The sequence below is a fragment of the Solea solea genome, chromosome 11 (assembly GCF_958295425.1).
Source record: "Solea solea chromosome 11, fSolSol10.1, whole genome shotgun sequence".
Classification (NCBI taxonomy): domain Eukaryota; kingdom Metazoa; phylum Chordata; class Actinopteri; order Pleuronectiformes; family Soleidae; genus Solea; species Solea solea.
This window is the reverse complement of record NC_081144.1, coordinates 578,884-606,356: the sequence shown is the minus strand read 5'-3', so window position 1 is coordinate 606,356 and position 27,473 is coordinate 578,884. Positions and strand designations below refer to the sequence as shown.

The 27,473-nt window shown below is 43.2% G+C and overlaps 1 long non-coding RNA gene across 1 annotated transcript; it reads left to right on the top strand.

Moving 5' to 3' along the window:
• On the top strand, positions 1–25,805 carry LOC131468001 (uncharacterized). The gene is made up of 3 exons (XR_009241661.1): positions 1–281; positions 1,173–1,254; positions 24,709–25,805. It is a non-coding gene; the product is annotated as an uncharacterized LOC131468001 (long non-coding RNA).
• The last annotated feature ends 1,668 nt before the right edge of the window (positions 25,806–27,473 follow it).

The following is a 27,473-nucleotide window of genomic DNA, read 5'->3' as shown; positions in this document are numbered from 1 at the left end:
CAGCGCGTGTGTCCTCCCCCCCAGTTGTCTCATTTGAACTTGCTCTCGTCTCCTTTTGTCAGTCAGGAAAAAAAAAAAAAGAAAAATCATCATAATCTAATAAACTGACGCTGAGCCTGAAGCTGTGTCAGCAGACTTTTTTTTTATTTTATGCCAACAATTTCATGTCTAATTGCTAAAGCTTTAGTTTTTTCTGACTCAAACGTTCATGTTCATCTCTGGAGGAACTGTGTGTTCACCGATATGGAGAAAGTGGAATACGGAGAAAAACGCTGAAAAAAGTAAGAGATTGAGTGGAGTTTTTTAATATGTTCATACTGTCATGTTTTTATGTTCGCTTTCTCATGTTGTTTCTTAAATTTCACTTTCTTTCCAATTGAATTATTATTATTTTTATTCTTATTTGTACGAGTGGTGGTGCTTCTTATTACACCACTTGCTTTTTTTCTGTTTTTTAATCCATTTTTGCTTCGAGTCTAAAATGGACTACCCAAACTTTTTCACACCTCCCACCGTGCTTTATCCCATTTTCACTTTTTTTTATTGCCTCCATCACACTTTCCTTTCCATTCTCTTATATTTTCCCCCGCAGCTCCCATTTTTTCTCCCCCCTTCCCCCTCTCTTTCTCCCCTTTCTGATTTGACTCTTTAAATCAACACTATTTTTTTTAATGTTTCCCTCACCCGTCGTCTATCCCGACTCACTCTTTCACTCCCTCAGACCCTCCCCCCCGCCCTCTCTCCCTCCCTCCCCGCGTCCCTCCTCCTGATTTGTCCTTCAGCTCTGTCAGCACTCACTATCTCACTCCATCTCCTTCTCTGGCAGCGCGCTCAGCTGTCCTCCTCCTAACTTTACATGGCCTGGTGTGATGTGGAGAGACGGGCAGCTGCTGGCGACTGATGCATTTCATTGCCCAGTCATCACTTCAAACTCAAGCCTCTTAAACAAACCTCAATGCTTTTTTCTCTCTCTCTTCTTTACCTGTAACGGGTCCTATATTTTTTGTTCTCTTCTTTTCTTACCTTATCCACCAACAGAGTGAGAAAGCTCTGTCAGTTCTCTGACCCTCTTCATTTCCCTCCTCTCTTTTCACTCCTCCTCCTCCTCTCCTCCTCCTCCTCCTCCTCCTCTTTTCCTCTTTGCATCCTTAAACTCTCCATCGCTGATTCAGCTCCCAGGGAGGAGAGAGTCTGCCTGCAGCGCCGCTTCACTCTGCATGGGCCACCATCCTTCACTGGATCACCTTTACCACGGTGAGTGTGAAAGTATGTGTATTTCTCTGTGTTTTGTAAAATAATTGTTCTTTATGTTGTACATTTGTGAGCGTGTGTGTGTGTGTGTGTGTGTGTGTGTGTGTGGTTGTCAGTAGGCTTTGTCTTCACGCGCACACACACTTTACAGTTTGGAGGTTTTACTCATCTGTTCCTTTACATAACAGCGTATGAGAGTATGAGCCAAAGAAGCTGGGAATCCTCTTTTAACGGCTTTTTAAAAAAAAAGAATTCAAGAGCAAATGCATTATTGTGTCTCACACACGGTGACTGAGAACCATCTCCGCACATTAGGGTTAAAAGGTCAGGAGTTGTCTTTGAGGCTCTGGAATGTTTTCTAATGAGCTTCTTCAACGACGCTGATATCATATCATACATAAGAAACTGACATTTGCTTGCTGAATTTATTCATAAGCACCTAAACCGCACTGATGTGTAGTTGTCGATGTATGTTTATTTTGGCAGCATGTCAAGGTTAAAAAGTGAAGGACCTAAAAATTGAGCCTTGAGGAACACCACAGTTAATTGTAAGGCGAACATTTAGCTTCCAAATTGGTGTCATTACAATTGAACCAATGTGTAAAAACACAAACCAGCCAGACCATAAAATCTGTCCTTGAGACCTGAGTGGTGACTTCAGAGGCTTCACTCGAGTGAAATTTGTGGACATTTTATGAGCGTTTTCTTTTTAAAGCAGACTGCGTCTCTGGTGTATGAGCTCACAGTGTTGCACCAGTGCAGCCCTGCTCCCTGTTCTATATTTGAATGCAGGACAGGTGAGCTTCATCAGTAGAAACGCTTCACGAGCATGTTCTAATGTGCCCCAGTGTTAAGCTCAGGGTCCGTGTGGGCATCCCACTGGGGCCTCAGCTCTATCTTTAGCCAGGACACACATGTGTTACTCTCTGGAGACGCCGAGAGGGAGGAGAGGTTTAAAGTGGAAGCGAGGTTCTAAAAGAGTCCCGCATGTGCTTCCATCCCTGTCTCCGTTTCCCTCTCCCTCCTGTCCAGGCTAAATTTACCCGGTTAGCAGATACCAGGGAGATCAGCCGTGGTCAGCTGTCTGTCAAGCATCCGGAGCTTTGACAGCCTCCGTGGTGAATAGCTGGAGGTGGTGAGGTGTTGGGTGTCCCAGCCCTGCCCTATAGGAGACAGCCTGCATGGTCGCAGCGGTTATAGAAGACGCGCAGCTGTCCGTCTGTCTTTGTGCCGAGCACGCAGTCGACCAGTGGGTCCAGTTTAACTACGAATGCTGAGAGCAGAACAGACAGGAATGAGGTTTACGAGAGGATTTATATTGTTTTCTGTTTCCGACCGGTTTATTGGGATGAAAAATGTCTTTGGAGTTTCCACACACTCTATTGTAAGGATTACAGAGATCATAGCAGCCTTGATAAAAGCAAATTCCGCCCATTTCCTGCAAAGCTCTGTCTCACAGCCCAGTGCGGGTGTACATTACATCCTGCCCTTATCTTGCCATCTACAGCACTTGTCTATATTTCCCTCCTGAGAGTTTTAATTCCTGCTTGGAAATATTGTGATGATGGTGGCATATCGAGGCCAGAGTGGATCTTTGAAATGTGTCTATATATGTGGTGCTGGGCTGGTGTGTGTCTGTCTGTGTGTGTGTGTGTGTGTGTGTGTGTGTGCGTGTGTGTGTGTGCGCACATGTGCCAAACCCGCCTCATTTACCAGCCCCTGCTGGTGATTTACAAAACCTTCATTCCATCGCTTGGAGAGAAAAGAGAGGAGGAATGAAAGAAAGAGAGAGAGAGAGAGGGGGGGGAGAAGACGAGTGTGATTTATGGAAGAGACTTTTAGTTTAATTACTGGGCGTGCAGGGCTGATGTGCGCAGCCCCCGTGGCACTGGGTACACAGTGGTAGGAACACACAAATGGGCTGATGACATATTCACGTTGGTTTAGCAGGTTCAGTTGATCCAGTCAGTGATATGCAGGAAAACACGAGAAGCTGCAACATCTACTGCACTTCCCCTCTCCACTGTGGAGGCAGACACCTATAGAAAAACACATCTTTTACACACTGAGTACAAATATAAATCCAGCATTATTAATAGCGGGAGAGATTGCGCTTTGTCAGCTTGAGCTTTCATGGATATTTGATTAGATTCACGTGTCGTTCAAGGTGAAAGGTCGGAGAAGACTTCCTGATACTGCAGTTAATTGGCCATGCCTGTGGGAGCAGTGCATGCTGGGTCGTCAAGCGTGAACGCGTCAGCTTTGTGTCTCACTTCATACCTTGTATCATAAGTGACCTCACATTGGTCCTATCAAATATTTAAAGGGGAAACCCGGTTGTGTCACAGAAACAGCTGTTTGCACAAACACTCACACACACACAGGTTTGTGCTGCTGTCCTTTTAAGGACTCACGCTGACTTCCATTCATTTAGACAAACTAAACAAAGACATTCTATGACCTTCACCTATAACCACAATTCAAATCTTATTCCTAAACTTAAGCAGGTCCTCAGAAATGAGGTGTCGCCTCATTAGGACCAGGTTTTGTTCAGTGCTTATGCCAGAAAAGGTCCTAAAGAGGCCACATGTAACAAGTATACACACACACACTGACATTGTCTGACCTCTGACCCCACTTTCACACTGAATAGCCATGACCATGATTATTAACAGTGATCAACACATTTTCATGTTACAGCGGCGTGACTTTGCCACTGTGTGCCATTTACCGCCGAGGGACACGTGTGGACACTGAGACGGGTTAAAATCGTGACGCGTGTACGACGCGTGTTCACGGGAGAAGCTCCCAGGATGAGTCGTGTTTAGAACTCTGGCTGAAGTCTGAAGCTCATCCACGTTCTCAATGCCTCCTCAGAGCCTTCATTAGATGCCTGACGTTAGCAATGGTTCAATTCATTAAAAGCACGACTCAGCCTTTGTGCATTTGCCTATAAATTGGTATTGATCTCTGCGAGGGTGGGGGAGGGGAGGGGGGAGACAGCAGAGGAAGGCGTGTAAGTGTGTGTCAGTGTGTGTGTGTGTGTGTGTGTGTGGTGATGGTGGATGGTGTGGCTGGTGGATCAGGGGACTGAGGCTAATGGGGGGGAGGGTGCAGTGGTGCTGGGGGGGCAGATGAATGGGGTTCACTCAAGCAACAAGGGCACAGTCACACTGTGTACACTGACACACACTTACACACTGACACACACACACACACACACACACACTCAAACCTGCCCTCGTGTCATTCAACCTCATCATCACGAGCGTCTGCTCGTCGTGGAGCAGACTCACTACTGTAGAGTGTGATGGACAGATAGAGTCGGAGGGTGAGGGAGGAGAGTGTGTGTGTGTGTGTGTGTGGTGTCTAATAGGAAGAGAGAGAGAGAGAGAGCGAGAGACAATAAGAGCACATACTATATAAAGGAGAGAGGGCAGTCAGGAGGAAGAAGACGGCAACGCATGGTCGTCCATGAGCTGCATGGGACAGAGAGTGTGTGAGGAAAAGAGGGCAAGAGAGAGGGAGGGAGAGAGACAGAGAGAGGGAGAGAGAGAGACAGAGAGAGGAGGAAAAAGAGGAAGAAAGGATGTGAGTGGGACCAGTGGCTGGTGCTGGACTAAAAGTTTTTAGTGTGAGGAAGACAGAGAGGAAGGAATGAAGAAGAGGGAGAGAGAGAGAGAGGATCAGAGTGAGGAGAGGATGTTAGAGAGAGAGAGAGAGAGAGACTGCAGAGGCAGCACCTGGGACACAGACTGAGAGAAGAGAGAGAGAGAGAGAGAGAGAGAGAGAGCAAAGCACTTCTTCTCCACAGTCTCCTTTTTTCTTCTCTGCTCTCTCTCGCTTTACTGCCTCTCTCTTTGGTGCATCGGCCCAGCTGAAGCGGGGGAGGAGGGTGAGGAGAAGGAGGAGTTAGAGCAAAAAGAGGGGGAATCTGGAGGCAACATCTGCCCGTGTAGGTAAGTGCAACATCTCCCTCGTTTCCCCTTCATCCACAGCACACACACACACACACACACACACACACACACACACACACACACACACACACACAGCACCGCTGCAGCTGAACCTCTAAAGCGTGACACTCAAGGTGAACGCTGGTGTGTGTGTGTCTGTGTGTGTGAGTGTGATAATGTACAGTGTGTGTCAGAGAGCGGACACATGGTTCAGCAGACGCTCAGGTTACGCTCCAGTACTGTCATTTTCTTTTGTGTCATGTGTTCTTAAATGTGGGCGTTTGTTTTGACGTCATAAGTGAAATATGACTTTTAAAAGTGCTTCTTCTTCTTCTTCTTCTTCTTCTTCTAAAAACACGACCCCACCGTGTTTTTGCCACTTTGAGAAAATGTTCTTATTCAGTTTCAGTGCAGAAGTGCACAGAGTTTGTTTTTAAAGCAGCGGGAAAAATGAGCAAAAACAGGCCTTTCATTCATTCATTCGTTCATTCATTCAAATCTTTTTTTTATTATTATTATTGCTGATTATTTGTTTTTGTGTGAAGTTAATTATTTAATGTCTAAGTCACTGATGTCAACGAGGCCCTGACGCTGGTGAGGATCAGAGCGAGGTTGTGTTCATTCACTGGTCTTTGGAACCTGATTCAACATTTTTTATTTTACCTCTCCATTGAATGTTGGGTGAATTTTGGGGGAAGGAGGAGGAGGAAGAGGAGGAGGAGGTGGGGGGGCCTGATGCGCCACCAAGGACAGTGGCCGGCTTGGGGGACATACTTCTTTATATGCCCATATGAACAAGAGCAACTATGGAATGTAAAGAAGTATGTATCCCAGGTTGGGAAAGATAACAGCGTCGCACCTGAATGTGAAAGTCAAACATTTCATGTGTGTGTGTGTGTGTGTTTTATAGTCCCATGTAATGTTTATGTTGCATCGCGTCGAGTCCAGTGAGCTTGGTGCCGCAGAGAGACGCACACTCTATAGGAACGTGTAGGTGCAGCCGCATGTCTTCATACCGCATGTCTTCATGCAGTCAGCAGTTTCCACTCGGGCCGTGATAGATTTTTTGGATATCGCTTTCACTCTGTTCTTTTTCAGTTGATTTGTAGAAAACGTGTTTGTGTATTCTCACACGCTACTGCTTTCACAAGCCATTTTCACTTTCTTTTAATTACCTTTGTTGTTTTTTTTGATTATTATCCAAAAAAAACACATGCTACACAAATTCACACACACACACACACACAGGCCACAGACAGATAGATAGCAGTTTCCAGTAAATGGTGCAGTGATTAAATGCCTGCTAATGGATAGCATGGTCAGACGGATGGAGGAAGAGGCAGAGACGTGGATGTAGGACCCTCTGGACTGAACGACTGGACTCAGACGCCTGCCTGTGGTCACGCAGTCTGACCCACAGAGCCGCGTGTTCTGCCTGCACCGGAATGCTTCGTATTTACCACGGGGAAGTTTTTAATGTCGCGCAAACAAAAGTTTGTGGACAAACGTGTTACTTTTCTGTGTTCTTGTCGCCAGAATAAAGGGGACAGAGACGAGGGACCAAAGGAAGATAATCTGATTAGAACATAACAAGAAATTAAAATTTAAAATTTAAATTTTTTTTTAAAAGAAGTCAATGCACTCAAAAAAGGGCGTTCTGTATTAAAAAACACACACACTGACAAAAAAACAGTTTTTATGTGATAATAATCCCATTCTAATGTTTTCTGTGTTGGTGTAAATTGCCTCGTTGTCTTAATCACCTGAGACGTCACGTGGGGACAATTCTGGCTAAAATGTAACGCGACTAATCTGGACTGGATTCAGGGTAATCGTCTCAGGGCCTGGATCTGGGTTTTGGGACCCACTGGTGTTTGGGAAACTTTAGGTAACACAAAGTAAATGGAATCAAGGGTTCTGTGTGAAAGTGACAGTTTCAGGTGACATGAGTGGGTTCTGCTGAGGTGTCAGTTTCTCCTTGTATTCGACAGTCGTGGGATTATTTGCTTGATTACATTTGCTACGTTTACACGTGTACGCTTGAGCAGTGACTAATCCAGCTGTGGTTTGGGAGCTGGTATAACAATTACGCGAGCGCGTAGTTGTATGCATTTTGCCCTACTTTGTATATAAATATGTGTATGTGACCTAGTTAGGGTTTACCTGTCCCTGTTTAGGTTTATTTGGGCCACTTTCAGTGTTGTAACGTTCAGCCCCGATCAGGTGTGTGTGTGTGTGTGTGTGTGTGTGTTTGACGGCGTGGGAGCCGACAGGAACCTGCAGCTGGATTACATCTCCTGTCAATCTCGCCGAATGAGGACAGAGAGAGAGAGAGAACAAAAAATGTTAAATGGGAACCATAAACAAGACGAAGTGCTTGGTGCCGAGCAGAATTGTTAAACATTACAGTAATACGTGCAGTCAGTGTTGTTCCAAATCTAATTAACCATCAGTACCAGAGGTTTTTGAGCAGCTGCAGACGAGGAGGCCGGTCGAGATGAACCGGGTGCACGGAGAACACTCCACCTGGGAGCGCGCGGCCACTCCCCGACCCCTCCAAACATAAAAGTGTGAGTGAGTACACGTGTGTGTCTGTGTGTGTGTGTGTGTTTATATGTTGGGATGGATTTATTGCTGTGATTTGTAAGAGCCAGAAGGAAAGGTCGATGTACTGTGGAGGAATTCAAAGCTAGAAGGGCACGGTGCTGAGAGTGAGAGAGAGGTGGTTTGTGGGGGGGGGGGGTGTAGACTGAAGTGGGATCGCGAGTGTGTGTGTGTGAGATGAGGCAGAGAGAGACTGGATTGATGATGACTGTGTGTGTGTGTGTGAGTGTGTGCCATATACCATACCCTGTATGTGTGAGTGTGTATATTGGGGCTGGTGGGGGGGTGGGGGGGTATTGTTCTGTCACTTTGCCTGTGTCAGCAGGTGGAAGCTCTCATCAGGACATTAAATATGCAACAATGCTGACTGCGGCACCGTGCTGAGACAGCCAAAGCCGGACGACCGAGTGAGGTGGAGCGGGGGCGGGCACTAAAAGTAAAGCGACGGCAACACTTTACCTCATTCTGCAAGAGACAGTCACACACACACACACACACACACACACACACAGTGCACACCGCGAGAGCTCGTGCTTCATCTCAGGGCTTCCCCTGACCCCTCCATCCCTGCTTTCCTTCACGGACTGACTGGTTGACTGACTCCTCCCCCCCCCCCCCCATCTGGGAGGTCTGCACAAGGGCAAAGGCAAAGCTAGTAATCCATGGGCCCAGTGAGGGATTAGCGATAGTTACATACAGACCAGTGATGTGGAACATTGACTGTAGCGACGTGTGAGTTTAATGCAGAAATGTACAGCGGGGGTCACATGACCTTTGATTCACCACTGACTCAACGTGTAAGGTACAGTTCATATTTCACATGAGGTGCTGACACATGTGCTGAATGCGTGGACGCTGCCTCTCACTGAAAAGAATAATCTACGCTGGCTTAAGTCTATGCCTGAAACGTTTTGTTTGTGTCACTGTTAACCGCACACTCGCTGCACCAAAGTCCGTGGAGAAAATCAACGACTTTACATCACAGCAAACGGGAGTTGTTGGTCCACTGCTGTTGTGTTGTGTTTGAAAAGAGCAGCAGCTTAAAAGCGTTGATTTACTCTATGGACTTTGGTTCAGGAGAGTGAGAGGTTGTCAAACGTCCTCTTTCCTGTTTGGGAAAAGCTGTCGAACACACACATTCTTCTGTCCTCACACGATCACTGCACGCTATGGCTGTTTATGGCACCATATCAATCATTAATATTATGTACGTGTGTGTGTGTGTGTGTGTGTGTGTGTGTGGCATCTCATCAAAGATAATGAATTGCTCACACCGCTCACACTGAAACAGACAGATGTAGGAAAACACATGTGCACTGTGTACATTGTCACAACACATTCTGCTATTATTAATGTGGGGATGCAGCGCCGTGCATTTCCTCCTCTGTACAGTACAGATAAGACCAAGTGTTTGAAACTTCAGTCAGAGAGGAAGTGGACAATCAAAGCAAGATTAGCAGCGAGAGTAAAAAAATGTTTGAACAGCCAAAAAAGAGCTTTGTGCGACAACAAAACAACATAAAAAACAAACTTCATTTGCAGAAAATGCACTTTCATCTTTGGCTTTGCAGCGGCTGCTGCTCTGTGACAGGCAGACGTTTGTAAGTTTGACGACTTGTTTTTGCCTCCGTTCAGTCATCAAAAACACGTCATTCACACCGGGATTTGTTCCACAAGCAGTAAAACTAGTAAACAGCATTTTATAAATGATGCATTTTGACAACAAGACAATCCATTTTGTTCCTCAACTTAAATAGAATTACTCATTTAGAAGCATTTCTTCTTCTTCTGCTTCTCCCCCCTCTTCTTCTTCCATTCGTTATGTTATTATTATTATTATTATTATTATTATTATCAGTTGTGAAGCCTCATGCTGTGGTGAAAACATGTACACATTTGTTGTGATGATCACATATGGAAAAGATTAATTAGATACAAAATGTAAAAAGATTCAGTTTAAATTCATCTTAACAATAATAATAATAACAATAACATTTATAATTATAATAATAATAACAACAACAACAATAATAATAATATCATTATTATTATTATTATAATAATAATGACATAATAAAGACAAACATAGAAATGCAGTGTGTGTAGTAATAGAAAGTACAGGCTGTTGCAGTTTGACTGTGTTTAGCTTTTCGTATTAAAGCTGCAGTACGCGACATTGCTAGAAGAGCAGTTGAATGTCGAGTCTCAACGCCACGATTTTTTAAATACAAATATTATACATAAATATCTGCTTATTTCATACGCAACCTTTGACCTTTCTCTAAATCTCCTTTTTAAATTGACTCAAAGTTTCTTGCATTTATTTTCCGACTGTTTTTTAAGGTTTATTTGCAGTGAAGGAAGTTGTTTCCAGTGCTCGTGCAGCCACGTAGAGCTCTGCCTCTCTCGCTCTCGCTCTCTCTGAACTGCTCTGTGATTGGCCGAAGCCTCCCATGATGCTGCAAATTCAGCTGTGCGTCTGTAAACAGAGACAAGAGGACGTGCATCCCCCCGTTGATTTACATTATGCTGAAAGGTTATTATGGAATTATCGATCGATAACGCCAGAAATATGTTGCCTTCCCCAGATTTAAGTGTCAGACTTTATTGTCTGGTTTTTTTCTTTGTTTCTCTTTTAATCATGTTTATAGTAAGTGTGTATCGGCAGTAATCTTTAGGGTAGAATGGAGGTAAAGAGTAATGGAAGTTGAAAGAGACGTAATGTGTGTGTGTGTGTGTGTGTCACCCGGGTACAAGGACACACACTCAGTCTATTATATCACTTTCTGTGTTTATGTCTCCAAAGTGAATCTCTGGGGTAACGTAAACATGAACCCTCCCCCAAAGTCATTCCTCAAACAATAGGCGCACACATAAAAAAAAAAGCAAACACACCCACATTGCATCACTTCCACTGGTGTAATGTAAATGAAATGTGTGTGTGTATATATAGACACACAAACACTGGGCATGTCGCACTAGAACAAATACATTACCTAGCATCGACGCCAGCACTTCTAGCCACTGTATTGATTTATCCCGCTGTTTATGTTCTATTTTCAAATATGTACACATTACACGGATATAATATATCTGCACTGAACAGCAGCAGCAGCAGCCGCAGCAGCAGCAGCAGCCGCAGCAGCAGCAGCAGCAGCCGCCGCAGCAGCAGCAGCTTTTATTTGTGGCACCGGCGACGGGCCGAAGCAAATGTGTAATTTCACAGTTTACACGGGCCGACTGCTCATGCACTCGGTCATTACAGAAGCGTGTAAGAGTCGACACGGAGCTTATTAGAGGTGGAACATGTGCAGCGGCCGCCGACGTGTCACCGAGAAACCACGGCAGACAAATGACTCCCCGCGAAAAAACCAAAGACAGATGATAATAGATGAAAGGGGGAGGGGACAAAAAACACACTCACACACACACAATAAGATAAGGCCTTGGTGAGGAACGGCCTCAGAAACCTAATGAATTACTCATAATTATGAGGCTTAAAAAAATCAATCAGTTAATTGGTGCAGTGTTTTAATGTGAGAATGATTGTGCGTCAGTTCAAAAGGGAAACCGGGAGTCGATTAGGAAAACACACGGCGCGATCACAAACCAAATTACTATTTATCATTGGGCGATTAAGTCACTTTTTCCACTGAATAGGTCACACACACACACACACACACACACACACACTCACACACACTCACACACAGTAAAGCCGATCAGTTCCTACGCTGGGACAGGGATCAATGCTGAGGTAATTTGTTTCAATCAATTAAACAGACATCTGCTTGAATTAGACTCCAATAGACTGCAAAAGGCCCGACCCCCTCCCGTCTGCCTGAGTACATGTGTGTGTGTGTGCATGCATGTGTGTGTGTGTGTGTGCGTGTGACCGCACACACACACACACACACCAAAGCCACACATTACTAAAAGGAGAAGCGCACATTCCAGCAGTGTGTAATTGATTATAACAGTTGTAGGGCACCATCTGCATTTGTAAATGATTACATCACTTTGTGGTTCATTTTCCTCATTTCCTCCTATTATTATCATTATCATTATTATCGTTATTATTATTATTATTATTATTATTATTATTATCATTCTGCTTTTTTTAGGGCGAACATGTTGAGCTCCCAAAAAAAAAAAAGAATCGATGCAGGGAAGGAAACAGAAAAGAAAGAAACTTCACATGTGGTTTGAGCAGTGCCACAGGCAGCTTCACTTGTTTATTGTTTATGGTGCAGAGGTAGATGGTGGTGGTGGGGTGTAAAAGACAGTTGTATTAGCCCGAGTCTGATTTAATGGCTCCCACTAGGGTTCTCTGTACATCAAGTGATGTTGCTGACACCAGAGCCTGTCCGTCGCTGTGCGATATCAGGAGAGAGAGGCTGCGTTCCCTGAAGCTGTGAAGCAGAGGGAAGTAATTAAAGGAACAAGGGCAGTGTGATGGCGGTGGAGCCGTATCTTCCTCCTCTACATCCCCACTGATACTCACACACACACACAGGTCCACACGCGGGCTCTCCTTACATTGACACCCTCATAATTACTGCCAAGGTTTACAGTCATCCTAATATTGTAATTGCACTCTGTGTTTATAAGGTCATAACATTTGTAATGTTACGACGCAGTAATTGTCAGTTGACCATAGAAAAAAACAAAAGAAGCTCTAATTGTTTCAACACATCTCACCCTCCGTCCCTCCGTCCCTCCCTCTCTGCACAAGTATACGTAGTTTGTCTCTAACACTAACTTGCAGCCTCCACCTGCAGTGTTTAAAAAAATATCTCAGGGAAAATATAAAGTAAGGTTTCACTTGTCTTCTCTCATAAGCAGATACACACACTATTATTTCCATGACTTGGTTATAAGAATGGACCTGAAAAGTACACTTTTTTTTAACTTCTTCCTTCTAAAATCAGCTCGTTAATTAGCATACTGTTATAAAGTTGAATGTAAATGATAAAACTGTAGCTAATATAACTTTTACAACTGTGTGTTTTTTTCCAGTTTGATCTAAAAACAACAGTAATTGCAACATGCTGTAGTGAAGTGGCCTAAGTTTTACACAATGGACCTTTAAAGTTGCTCAAATATTTCATTAAATCAACAAACTTTGAGCATTATAGCAGAAAAGAGAGACATGGCAACCTTAAAGATCATATTTAGGTTATAAAGTTGTAATAACCTATTTTCAGTCATGGATCTGATTATTTAGCAGATCAGGGAAAAAATAGGAGTGGAATGTAACTTAATTCCATTTATACTGTAAACATGCAGTAAAGAAATCAGTTCAACGTTTATTTATAGTCATGTTATTTAGAGTTAAAACAAGAGTTTGTCACTGCTCAAATCAAAAAAAGGGACTTCTTACTTAAACAAAATATTTCTAATTGCTGTGAACGTTTCATGGTCGCCAGATGTTGAATCCTGATCTCCTGAAACTCAAGCATCACCACAGTCCACAAAAGGATTCAATAAGTTAACATTTTCAATGAGTTTTGCTGCTAATGATCAAATGTTAGTAGCCACGATAATGCATCGTCATTGTTAGCCTGTTAGCATTTAGCTCAAAGCTCAACTGAAGCAATTAGTTGCAGTTTTACTCTCTTTGCACCAATGAATGAAGTTGTTGTTCTGGTTTTGTTTGCAGTCACATTTCTGTGCACATGCAATCATATGCGTTCCTTTGTTTATCTGCCTGTGCTAAAATGTCTTCTGACCGTGTGAGGCCTCGTCCTCGTGTCTCCCTTTGGTCCAGTAGAGGAGGAGGGTGATTGAGAGCAGCGTGCACATGTGCACATGAGTGTCAGGAGGTTTGAGATACAACAAGACGAGTGAAACAGCGAGCAAGGCAGAAAGAGGCAGCAAGAAAGTCGTGGCTCAAACGTCGGCCAGTAAAACGAGACTGTCCGTCCCCAGAGAGTCTGTCAGTCAAACTGCAGAGTGCTGTCTCAGGTTGACACCCACTAACTCCACCTGTCCTGTAAGTTCACATGTCAGAGGTCACTAATAGGTGGACGATTTCCATTAATCACGGATAATTGCCACATTTTGATCAGTACATCATCATCATCATCATCATCATCTGTCGGTAGGTTTTCCAAGCACAGTGATGTCGAGCTACAGTTTCCACTGTATCCAACACTTCCATTTTTCTGTGCCCTTTTCTTGGGGTACCAGAGTAAAGGTACGGTACGACACAGGTGGCGCTAGACCCGTGACAATCAGCTGAATGGGCGACAGGAAAGAATCACTCAAACCGAGCAGAAAAAAAACACGAGCTGCTGGATGTTGTTGTGTCGCGTTCAGTGTTGCTGTTCATTGTCGTCGCACTGGTACAACGTCACGCTACATACATACGTCACCAAGTGAAGGTACTGTCATCAGTCAAAAAACACAAACCTGACTTTACCGTAGCAAACTGATGGAAACATGCCATTGGACAAATGTCCTTGTCCTCGTATACCTGCATTACAGGGCAATCATTCCATGGTACCATCCAATCATTTAAACATATCCAGTTCTTTAAGGTGATAGAGCTTAAAATCAGTGTCCTCCTCACTCTGAACTTTGAACCAGCCTGGATTTCCTGTTTTTGTCAGTGTTTGTCTTATTCTTCTGTGTAGTCTGTCTACCATGACTGACCGACTGAATTTAGAGAAGATTGAAATAAAGAATTGACTGACGATCACAGAAAGGTAAACAAAAAGAAAAACTTAATTTGGCAAATGTAATTTACTGTAGCTTACGATTCAAATCATGTGCATCTTAATTGCTTACTTTTTGTTTTTATTTGTTTTGATCACAATTATTTTTGAGAATCCCTTTCATTCGATGAATATGAATATGATGAAGCATAATTTCACTATACACTGTACTTGATTTCACTCAGGCACTGACACTGACACAGATCATTTCAGTATCTATTACCCTGAACCACAACAGTCGTTAGACATTATGCTGCTCCAGACCTTTGCTTGTCATAATTTGCTTTATCTGGACGTGTTAGAATATTAATTCCCTGCCCCTGGTGTTTGTATATTTAAGATGAGGAGAGAGCCAGTTAACATTCCTCTGTCATCACATCCATTGCTCAGAAGGAAAGGGAGACTGTGAAGGGTTGGAAGAAGAAGTAAAGGACAAAAGAGTGAAAGGTACAGTAGTGCTGTCGTCAGAAGAAGAATGTTAGTGTGTGTGTGTGTGTGTGTGTGTGTGTAATGGCTAACGAGAAATGGCAAGGAACAAAAGATCATTAGACAAAGTAAAAGAGGAGAAGAGAGGAAGAGTTTTGGATGGTAATGAACATGAGTTACACACACACACACACAGAGAGAGAGTAAATCTCCCACGGCCATAAAGAGTTATGCGTTGTGATCTGTTCCACCGATCGTTGTGTGCTTTGAGATAATTGCTTCCATTTTGTTGCACAGAGACTATTACAGTATATGATAGCCGGATTACCATCTGTAACACTGGGCTTTACACAGCCGCAGCAGTGCTGTATCAGCAGCAGGAGCGACTGGAGAAACTATAGGTTTAAGTGAGCCGCATGAGTGGGTTGTGTATTGGCCTCTGGCTATTGTCGTAGTTATGGTGTCCTTTTTTTTTTTAAATTCACTCAGTGAAGTTTAGAGCCTTTTCTTTTTTTCCCTTTCTTTTCCCTGTCACATCCAGCGACATCAGCACATCACCTCGATTAAATCAAACCTCCTTCCAGTTCTCTTCAGAATCAGGCTGGTAATTGTGTTCTGTGGAGTTTGAGCTCTTTATTTTTTATAATGTCTTTAAAATGAGGAGAATAGAGAGAGGGAGATTATCCTCTTAGGGTGTATGTAAAAAAAGGGTTAAAAGGGATATAAAATCATACCCTGCTGGAGGCTCAAAGAACTAATATATAGGACGTCAGTAAATGTTTTCCCGAGCATGTGATGGACTCAATCATTTCTTCCAGGTCTTCTTCAATTGAACATTAGGTGAAAATGTGTATATGAGTGGACACCAGTGTAATAGACAGATGGTATCATCCAAAAGGAGCCTGGTTACAGGTGATGTCAACCTGTCACCGATTCCAAATGGGAATCGTGAAGGCTTCAAAATGGGAGTTCAGAATCTTTCAGCGATATTGTCACTTCGTTATCCTCTAATCTCCAAAGAGACGGACTCCTTTCCTTGCCAATCCTGCATGTCGTTCCCTTTTAGATTCTGAACACTTCAAACGTAGAAGCATTTGTGGTTTCAAAGAAACAACTCCTTATTGCATTAACTCGATCGTTGTGTGCATCATCTACAGTAGCTGATGCAGAGCATTTCAGTGTTGCATTATGGTGGTTCAGTATGTCCACCTGTCTGGGTTGAGCTCCTTTCATGTGTCTCCAGTGGTCAGACTGTGGCTGGACATGGCTGAGAGCACCACTCTAAGCACCATGAGGTCAGATCAGAGCTGTGGCAGGGAGAGACACTGAGACCAGGAGTGTGTGTGTGTGTGTGTGTGTGTGTGGAGTGGGGGAGTAAGAGTAAGGGAAGAGAGAGATTCTTGTGTGGTTTGTTAAGGGAACGCCACTGAAAGCAGAGTAGCAGGATGTTCTGCTCCATCCATAGGGTCACAGGAGAAGGAGGAGGGAACAATGCAAATATAAGATACAAGAAGTATATTGTCACGTGCACTGTAAACAAAAAACTTTTTTCTTTAATTTTACTTTGCCGTCTACCTTCTGCCAAAAACAACTGCATTGAGAATAAAATTAGACTGAAATTAAAGTGCGGGAGCAGAAAACCAGAAGTGAAGCGGAAACTGTGAAAATTACAGTCATAGAAAAGTACTCAAGCAAAAGTATTGATACAAAAGTGTCAATACACATAAAAGCTTTATATACTGAACTGTTGCTGCATCTGTTTGCAGTGTAATATAAGTTATAACACATTTTAGAGACATATTTTTCTTTCTGCTGTGTAATATTGATACTTGGAAGTGTTTGACTATTATTGTATCGTTTTCTGCAAATAAATTGGACCTAAATGAATCTTAAACACTGTGTCACATTAAAATCCGGTCATCTGTGATGCAGCTAATGGTGGCAGATCACAAAAAAGCAGAGTAAATGTCAGTTACATTGCAAAACTCAAAGCTTAACCAGCTATGCATTTAGTTTTTATTTGTATTTGTGTCTCTTTGACTGTGTGTAAGCATAACTTCAGTATAACTGAAAACAGTTTTGCTGAAACTTTCTGCAGGAGAGATTCTGTAACTGTGTGAGTTACAGGAGTGTATTGTGAGTGACACTTCTCAGCCTCGGCAGAGGTTTGCAGTCTCTAAGTGCTTTCTCTAACGCTGCTGTGTGTTTAACCTGAGTCAAATGATTCACTGCTAAACAGCTGATAAGGAAATCGATGATGAGTCCCTTCTGTAGTTTAGGCTTCATCCATAGTAAACTTTACTTTGTCTTACAGCCCGAACGCTTTGTTGACTCACTTTAATCACATTTACCCGTCCTGACTCATACGCCTTTCTTCACACGGGGCACCACAATTCTGAACTGCCCACTGATTCTAATCTCGCCTCTCACTCAGTGAGCTTTGCACTCGCCCCGCTCTCTTGCACACATTAGAAAGCATGTCAGCTGTTGCTATCTTTATGCATGGACTCTTTTCTTTTCTTTTTTTTCTTACTGAACCCCACCGAAACCCTTTTTGTTTCACTTTAGTGCGGCCTGTAATGAATGCACAGCTAAAATAGCAAAGTGTGGCGGCAGCAGTGGTTTCATTAGGGTAGAGGATGGAGGGAGTTGGGGTAAAAGATGGTGGGGGGGTGGAGTTGAGGGTGCGGAGAGACCATGCACTGAATGACAATCAGCCTGCGTAGGTAGAGAGAGGGAGGAAGGAAGGTGATGACAGAAGGTGGGCCTGCTGCGGTTTGGCAGCCACTGCATGGAGCTAAAGATGAGATGACGTATTCTCTACTTTGATATCTTCCACAGAGTTCCTTTTTTAAAAAAAAAAGAGAATTATTTCATTTAACTTTGTCAGTGCCGTTCATTCTCTTAATTTGATCTCCCTTCACTTGAGCTTTTCCCATCATTCCTTTCTCTACGAGCTGTCTCCGTTGATCTCCCTTTGTTCCTCTCTGCCAAGAAGTTTACTGACAGCGATGCATGTGCAGGACTTAGCGGCTGGCGTCTTTTATATCCTTATGTGAGTTTATGAGCAGATAATTAGCGCTATACTGGCTGTCCTCAGAATCTTAAGCACGCCTTCCATTTCATTTTGGGGAAGCTACGTCTCAGCACTTTCCGACACATAAAATCACATGCAGCAGTGCTGGCTCAGATTGCTTTACTGCAAATGTTTTCATGATTTATTTTTTATTTTAATCTCATTACAGCTATTGATGGTGTGTTACTGTGCTGGGGGCAGGTCTGAGGGGCAGTTAAGGCTGGTTCAACAACTCGTGCACGAGCACCACGAGGCAGTTCACTTCCCTGTTCCAGCTCACATACACTGTGGATATATACGTGGTGAAATGACTCAATAAAGTGGCTCATTAGAGACACTTACAGCTTGTCTTTATGACATTTGCGTGTTAATATTAGGAAGAAGAACAGAAAAGACAAAGTCAGTTGGGCAAGGTTGTAGCCAGAGCATCTCTACATGCTGTGGTGGTTTACAGAGAAATGTGGGAAAGAGACGAGAGTGTGGGAGAGCAGGGGGATATAATTAAATATATCATCTAAATAGGTATTGATCGTCTTAAGGGTGTTGCCGCTAGATTAAAAGGTTAAAGAATAAAACCGCTTTGAGGATTAAATCATTGTGAGGTAAAATCAAGAGCAGAGGGAGATAAACACTGCAATAATCACAATGTATGAGCACTGTAGACACGCATAAAGACTACTAATGATATTCTATAGAGACATTAAAGATCCTGTCAAGAGTCATTTAACAGCAATAAGCAAAAAACTGGTCATGGTTTTGTAAATAAATCCACCCATGAGAGAGGTCAAGTTGAATGAAATACGGACACAAGGTCAAGTCGGTGCCTTTCGCTCATGTTCATACATGTGTGGAGACATTATCGTGTTATGAAAGGTAAGAACTTAGCTTCACAGATATCATCGCCTCCCGCCACATTAACCCTGAGCAACCTGTCGTGTGATAAAGAAAAAGATCACGGCTGTATCGTACTGTACTGTCGCTGCTCTCTACGGCATCTGAGCCGAACATCCACACAAGGTCAGGAAGTGTTTTTTTTTTTTATTCCAACAGACGTGTTTTATCTTTAGGGAGAGTAAGGAAGTGAGAAAGAGGCTGAGCAGAGGATAAAGGGTCCTGTTACATTCCAGTCTCCCCCTGTGATCAACCAATCAGGTGCGGATGTAGCGCTGAGTCAGCCGTTGGGTACTGCTCACGTCTGAATGCAGGGGGGAAGAGGAGGAGGAGGAGGGTGGTGGAAGAGGAGCCAGTCCGAGGCAGTTTCTGCAGTGGACTGCAGCAGCGTTAGCACCGCGCTAACCTCGCGACAAGGGGCGCTTGGTACCAGCCCATTAAACGCAGAGTCTCAGTCCTGAAGTTGCATTCTGGGTTTCTGACTGACTTTTTAATTTACACCACTTCAGCAGTACTCATCACAGTCCAGTGGATGTTGGCTCCACCCTAAATGTCTGCACTCGTTTTGATGCATACACCCAACATCTCCCTCTGCCCTCTGTCAGTGGGTAATTAACAGGACCACAGCCAGCCACAGAAGATAAAGTTTACAGCCCAACCACAGGTCAACTTGTTTCATTACTATAGTGGGCCTTGCATTAGGCTAATTACTAAACATCTTCATTAGACATGCACACAGGCCCTTCATGAGGAGCGTTTGTCTAAATCTGCTTCATTTCAGTGCTGCCATACAGACGATGATTGCAGTTTTAAAGTGGATTTTAATGGTTAGTTTGTCACAGCTGCTGTCAAGAGCAGAGGGTTTTTTTTTCTCTATGGGAGCTCGTTGCAGCCAAGAAGCAACCAGAAATGACGTCACCCATAAGAGTCTGAGCTCCCCATATGAAGCCTTGACTGGTGCCATGTTGAGGGTTTTCAACCAGAAATACACAGGTTTCTATTGGACAATTACACCTGTCAGTCACACTGGTGGTCACTCATGTATGTGGTACAATTTCAAAGACCTGAAACTGGCTGACTGATACTGTCAATCAAGTAATATGAACACTCATTTTCTCGTTGACTTCCATCAAATGGAAGTTTGTCTTGCAACCAACAGAGTCACCCCCTGGTGGCCATTTGATATATTGCTACTTGCAGGTTGACCTCATCTGACAAACCAGAGAACTACTTCCACTTTTTTGTCTACGGCCCATGGTTGCAGCATGTTGACGTGACAGGAAGTGTTGCTCTCAAAAGTGTTCAGGCCTCCTCACGATTGCAAGTGGCAGATGGAGAACCACGGTGCTGACAGTCAGTCAGTCACTGAGAGACAGAGAGAGCTGAGACATGGAGCATGTGCTCTGGTCAGTGAGTGAAAAGGCTGAGTGAGTGATGGGAGTGGCAGCGACAGCGGGTTGTGTTAGCCCGGACCGAGCTGTCATGCCAAACATCTGGAATGAAAATATCATGGCGAGGGAGAGTGACAGTGTCATGACTTGTTTCACAGTGTCATTCCACCTGTGTGCGGCGGTGCTGCTCTGTCGCAACGTCACCTGCACTGTGCAGTAAATGTCCCCTGGGGACCATATCACACCCTCATGTACCTTCCTGCCATTGACTGTTCAGACCTGGTATTAACATCCATCGTCAGTGATTCCATTGAATACGAACAGAGTTACGTTCGACTGTTCACTCCTGTGAGCGTATCCAGCGTCCCACACTTTATTAAATAAACACTGACGTCATTTACAAGAACAAAACTATCTTTGAAACTAGTGTGACTACAGATGTGTCCAATGTCAAAGTGTTTTTGTAGCTGACCATCACAGGGCCACATAGAGACAAACAACCATGCACTCTCACACTACGGTCAATGTGTCTTATTTGCCTAATCCCCAAATCTGTTTTTGGACTGTGGGAGGAAACCAGAGAACCTGGAAAAGCCCACGCACACATGGGGAGAACATGCAAACTCCATGCAGAAAGGCCCTTGTTCCAACTGGGTCACAAACCTGGCCCTTGTAGGGGTAACCCACTACGCCAACAGTGTGGCCCTAACAGTGTGGTGATGGCTACAAAATAAATTAATGTCTGGGCTCTGATAAACCACAGCTATGATGTGTTCTGAAGACGGTTTGTGTTTGCGTCCTCAAGTCACGTCATTATGTGGCTTCTGTATATGACATGATATGTATAAATACCACACCAGTGTAGTAAAAACCAGACTGTCCTCCAGTGACATGTACATATAGGTTGTGTGCAGGAATTACGACCTATGTCTACGTTTTCAAAACCAGCGCCAAAACGACCCATAGTTACGTTTCAGTTGGAGGACAGGTTGGAATTGAGCATGATATGGACGTGATTGGATCACTCCAGAAAGACCAGGTCTCAACGGGGGTCTATGACTCTCTCTTTCCCTCTCTGCCGGAGGAGTCCAGCTGTCCCCAACCCTCATACGTCCTCCGCCCCTCCCCGTGTCTCCAATATAAGGGCAGGAATTTGGCGGACAGCACAGTCCCAGAATAGACAAGTAGCCAGCCTATCTCCAGCCGCGCAGTCAACCTGATAGAGGGGCACCTAACAGCGGCAGCAGCACATACTCAGTCAAGAGCCTGCACACATGCAGCACTATGACCTACATACAATCCACTTCCCTGCACTGCTAAAGTCGAGAACGCACAACACCTTCACTCGATGCAGTTTGATCTTGACAGAGCTGCGTCAAAGTTAAATGTTAAAAGAGCGCTAGCTGTCGGAGCATTCAGCAGGCGTCTGAAGTGAGGGTTAACGATAAAACGCTACTGGTGTAATGATTCTGTTTGATCTGAGTGGAGATGCGGTGGTCGGGTGAAGGTGGGTGTCGTGTGTTTGATGAGTGTGTGGACCACAGAACGCCATAATCGAGCACAGTGCGGTGCAGTGAAGGGATTCCCTCCTGAGCTACTGGAAATCCTGCTCTAAAACGGATTTCACGTGTCTGAAGTTCATATTCACGCTTGTGCAGCTGTGACTCTGCATTGACTTTATATATCTGAAATTGTTTTGTATCTTTTATAACCCTATCCTTAACATAACCTGGTTATTGTCCACGTGAGGACTACTTGTCCTCACAAGGTGGTGTTTATACCCGGTCCTTACGAGGCAACAAAAACCGGGAAACTCAGACACACACTTTTTTGTACAGATATCTTACTGCAGACACTCGTAGACATAATGCATGTCCTACTGCTTTACTCTGACCGTGGACAAAAATGGAAGAACAAGTTGTCCTTCAAATGGAAGGTCAAGGGTTTGATTCCCAGCTCTGTGAGTCTACATGCCAATATGTCACTGAGTGAGACACTAAACCCTTAACTCAAGTGTCTGGACACTAACCAGGTTTAACCACTAACTAGGTTTTTACCCAGAAACTGCCCTTTTAAGATAGATCAAGAAGTGACCTCACTTCTTAGTTTATAAGTCAATGGTCCTCACAGAGATATACATACAAGTACACACACACACACACACACGCATATACATATGCTCACATTAACTCCCTTGCTTGTTGTTACTCTCACACTAATGTGTCATTGTCCACAACAGCAGTGTGGACACGTTCACATTTCGAAGGTCACAAATAGACATGACTGTTCACGCAGGTAATATGCATGGAAGACACACACACACACACACACCCACACACACACACACACACACACACTGCAGTGCTGCATGTTGCGGAGGCAGAACAACAGCAGCTCTGGGACACGTACAGAATCCAGGCCATGCAAGTTCATCCATTCCTTCTCCGTGTGCTACTTCCCTCCTTCTTTCCTCCCCCACCTTTTTCCCATACCACTTTCTTTTTTTCTCTCCCACTTTTCTTCTCGTTCAAGGATGCATCCCTCTCATCAATTTGCCGGTCTCTTGGTGACAAGTTTATTAAACACCATAGAGAGAAAACTAGAGGGAGGGAGGGAGGGGTAAAGAGAAGAGTGAACGGGCCGTCTTACATACATGTCCTGTCAGGATTTGAGCAGTCGTGTTTTCTTATTAATGTGCAGCGACGCTGATGTATTTATTAAGTGGAAAAAGGGAGTTGACAGCCCTGATAAATCTCTGTCTCCAGATATAAAGATAATTACCTATTTATGACATCAAAGACAACAAAGACGGCAATTATCGTCATGTATGTCTCTCATGTTAACGAGAGCTGAAAATTAGGAAACCAACAGTCTCTCAATCAGCTCTAATTACTCACAGACTATAAAGTTTAATATTTTTAAGAGTCAGTCATTCACTAACACCGTCGGAATGTATTTTTTATGGTTTGTGGAGGAAATAGTGCATTTTATGGGGACTATTTTAGCCTGTGGACTAATACACATTAGCTGCTGTGGACATATCACCCATGTGCAGAGTTAGTGTGTGTGTTTCTTTATAGTTATAGTTTTTATGGCGCTCCTGCTCACACACAGTTCTTTATTTTAGGACTTTTTTAAGATACATATTTTGTATTTCACGACTCTTTACCCAGTTTTCAACTATTGTTTTAATATTAGTGTTGTGTGTGTGTGTTTTTAACATCGTCTAATTTGCCCCGTCATGAACGGATGATTCTCTCTTGAACGCACACTTTTACGCAGTTGTCTGTTCACACTAAGCTCTGAAAGAAAAAGTTTCTTTCATTTTATTTCAGAGTGATTTCCCATTAGAATCAGCTGCAGGACTCACAGAGACTCTGGACTCTGGACTCAAGCCTCCCACCCACCGTACGGCTGCAGACTAAATTCACTCTGTGGGAAACCTGCCGTTAACGCAGCACTAACATATTTACAGTTAAACAGGCAAAGTTCTATTCACTGGGCCATGTTATTACTCATAACACCGTCACGAGGAGGTTGTGATTGTATGTTTGTGAGCAGCATAACTTCAGAAGTACACGACTCATTTTGATGACGAGTGTTTTTAGGAGGTTGTATAGGTTATAATCCAAGGGATTTTAGTGACGATGCAACAATGATCTGGACCTTTGATGCAACTTTAAAAAGAAACACACCCTCCATAACTGCATTATTTTTAATATTGTGAATCAGTTGTGGTGAAAAAAAAAATATTAATAACCCAGACAGTAAATATCAATAACTTGGATTGTGGGCGTGTTTGGGGGGGGAGGAGGGGGGCAGGGCAGAACTCCACTTAAACCGTTTATTTCCTAATGATTAAACGATTAGCCCGGCTAATTGAAGCAGGAAATGAATGAGTTGCAACAAGGACGAGCAGAGCTGCGCAGCTTAGCAGGAAGACTGCTGAGGGCATCATCTGGGCTCGTGCCACCACCGCACTCAGGTGAAACGTGAGGTGGGGGAGGGGCGAGGAGGAGAGTCCACGAGGGGGGTCCACGGAGAGCTGGGGGTCAGAGAGGTCATTTTTCTGCCTTCATTTACATTATTGGCAGTTTGATGATGAATTCATCGTTTTCCTTCATCCCTCTTACAACACATTCTTCTCTTTTCTTCTTCACTTTCATTCCTTCTTTTACTCCCCTCTGTGATCGTTGTTCCCCTGATTCCCTCATGTTCTTTTTTTGTATAATTTGCCTCCGCTCATCAGAAACACTCTCAAGGGCGACGTCTCCTCCAATAATCAATAACTGTTTGCTCACAATGTGTCTGCGCGTTTGTGTGTGTGTGTGTGTGTGTGTGCGAGCTCTTTCTCTTAAATCACTTCCTCCATCATATTCTGTCTCTTTCAGGTGTCCCCGTCCAGACTTGTGTCCTCCTCTTCCTCTTCCTCCTCCTCTTCCTCGTCACCTCTTGGACCCTGGACTCTTCTCCCTAAAATGCTTTGCTAAAGCTGGTAAAATGGAACCAAATCAACTGTTCAATGGATTTGGTCCCCTTCAACCAGCTGTAGCTGTGCATTGATCACACGACCGCGCACGAGTGCAAGTGCTGAGGGACGAGGGACGAGGGAAGAGCCGAGGGACGAGCCGAGGGACGAGCCGAGGGACGAGCCGAGGGACAGAGAAAACGCTGGGACTGGAAGAGCAGAGCTCATTGACTGGGAACCGCTTTTCTTTTTTTCTTTTTTTAAATCTGAAAGTGAAGCTGCACAATTGAGCCGTGGAAAGAAACACAACATGCATCAGTTGCTTCACCTGTGTGGATTTGTCGCTATCACACACACACACACACACACATTACCCAAAATGACTAGAGCTAAATAAAGAAATCCAGGTAAGTAATTATAGATAGTGTCTCTTGGTGACTTTCTGGATTAGATGTGTACTGATGTAATTGTTCTGTGAAAACCTTGTATATGTGTGTGTGTGTGTGTGTGTGTCCTATTGCACATGTCTAATCAATAAAGTTTCATCATGACGTTGTTAGAAAGTGCTGAGGTGGTCTTTGCTTTGAAGCGTGGTCTCCGGGGAGTTCCCTGGCGATGTACACGGCTCACTGGTGTATACATAAGTAAACGTACAGTGGGTCGACACAGCATTAATGCAAATGATGGCAAAGTTTAATCAGGAGCAGCGCGTTCTGCATTGTGTACTCTGCTGCCAACGTTCCTTACTATTCATCTTGATGGATTTATTTAAGGATTGAAGGGTGCATTGTTCACTTAACTTTCATTTTATTTTAGTTGGTCAAAAAACACTTTACAAATAGATACTTTATTCAGCCGTGAAGGGAAAAAGTAGACGTCCAGCCTGTGTTGTCCTCATTGTGACAGATTAAGAACATTTACACCAAATAAAATGTCTTATGGTGATAGAATAGAATGATTGTTTAAGTTTGCTGCCTGTATGTCTGAAGGCTTGGAGGAATAAAACATCACTTTAGTCTATTCTGACTGGCTGCTCTGTATATCTTAGTACTGCTGTGACTATAGTTTATATGCTTTACACACTTATTATAATAATAAGAAGAAAATCAATCACTCAATCAAAATCCAGCAGCCTATAAATTACAAAAAACATTGGGGGAATATAAACATAACAAATATGACCAGTCTAACAAATACAGTGCTTAATGAATCTATTACATCATGATCAAATGGACGGTTAATGCCACAACTGCCCTAAATTAACAGCATTGGTAATTATCATGTTTACGTCATGGTTAATACACCAGTATATAGAAGCTCTTTATGTGAAATGACACTTTTAATGCTAAAATAGTATTATATCGTACAATATGACAGTAACAGTTTTAGTGTTATCCATGAACTTTTCAATTTACCATTTTAGAAAATTAAAAAAATGGAAAAATAATTGGTAAAGCACGTTATCATTTCTTGATTATGATGTCAAATTATAGTTATTTACTATAATTTGACATGCACAACAGGAAAGGACAAATAAACCTGCTACTGTATACTGTAAGTCAAAATAGCTGTACTGTAAAAGTGTAATAATTCACTAATAATACACTATACTGTATATTGACAGACTGAGATATAACACATAATAGTTTATGTTAATGTTTTACTTTAAATGTACCTTAACAAGATAGAAAACAGCTTTAATTATCAAACATTTATTGTAATAATTGTTGATTGATTGATTTGAAAGTGTTCATTTTACTAACTGTTGTAACTCCACAGCATAAACGGCTCAATCTGTTGAGATAAGTGTTGAAAATGATGAAACTGACGGGATAAAATAAACCACGGTGCCGTCACAGCAGAGGCCATTAACGGCAAACTATATAACAACAAACAACAAACAACAACAGATTTATGTCGCGCTGCTGTAAAGAGAACGAGCTTCATTCAAAAACACCTGAACAGATGCATTTTTAATGTGTGCAGATTTTTTTTTTACGAGTCGTTTGAGAGATTGATCGGCCGGAATGAAACGCTAGAGCTCGACCAGGAACGTTCAAGTCCTGCAGTCGACACACCAGAGGTCCCTGAAATTCCAGGAATTATGACCACCTGAGCAAGGCAAGCAACCTTTGGGGTTAACTTCATCTCAAACTCCCATTTACCTCCTGGTCCCTTGATGGGAAGCATCTATAGATCTTTAAGTCCAAGATCCTGAGGTGGAAACACAACTCCAATTTCATCTTCTCTAACTATTTTCCCAAGAAGCACATGGATGTGCTGATTTGAAGAACAAAATAATGAGCCTCTTCCAAATAAAACTGCTGAAGACACAACGGAGTCACAAACACAGGTCAGAGAGCTGTTTGACCTCCTGATGTCCAGCTTCATTGTTATCATGGGTTTTAAATAGAGGAAAATGAAAATAAACTGGATTAGGGATACACTGATGTCGTGATGTTGATCAAAGAGATCAGAGGGAGAAAAAGTACAAATCCATAAATGTCACATTTATGCTTTATTAAGCACAGACTGTAAAAGAAATACAGATATTTCTTATACAATTACAACATAATGTTTTAGAAATGGTAGGATTCCCAAAGCCTGGTTTGGGACCCAACAGACGGGTCAAAGGAAAACATTTTTGGGTCTCCAAACAAATTTTTCTTTACCACTTCAAAATGATAT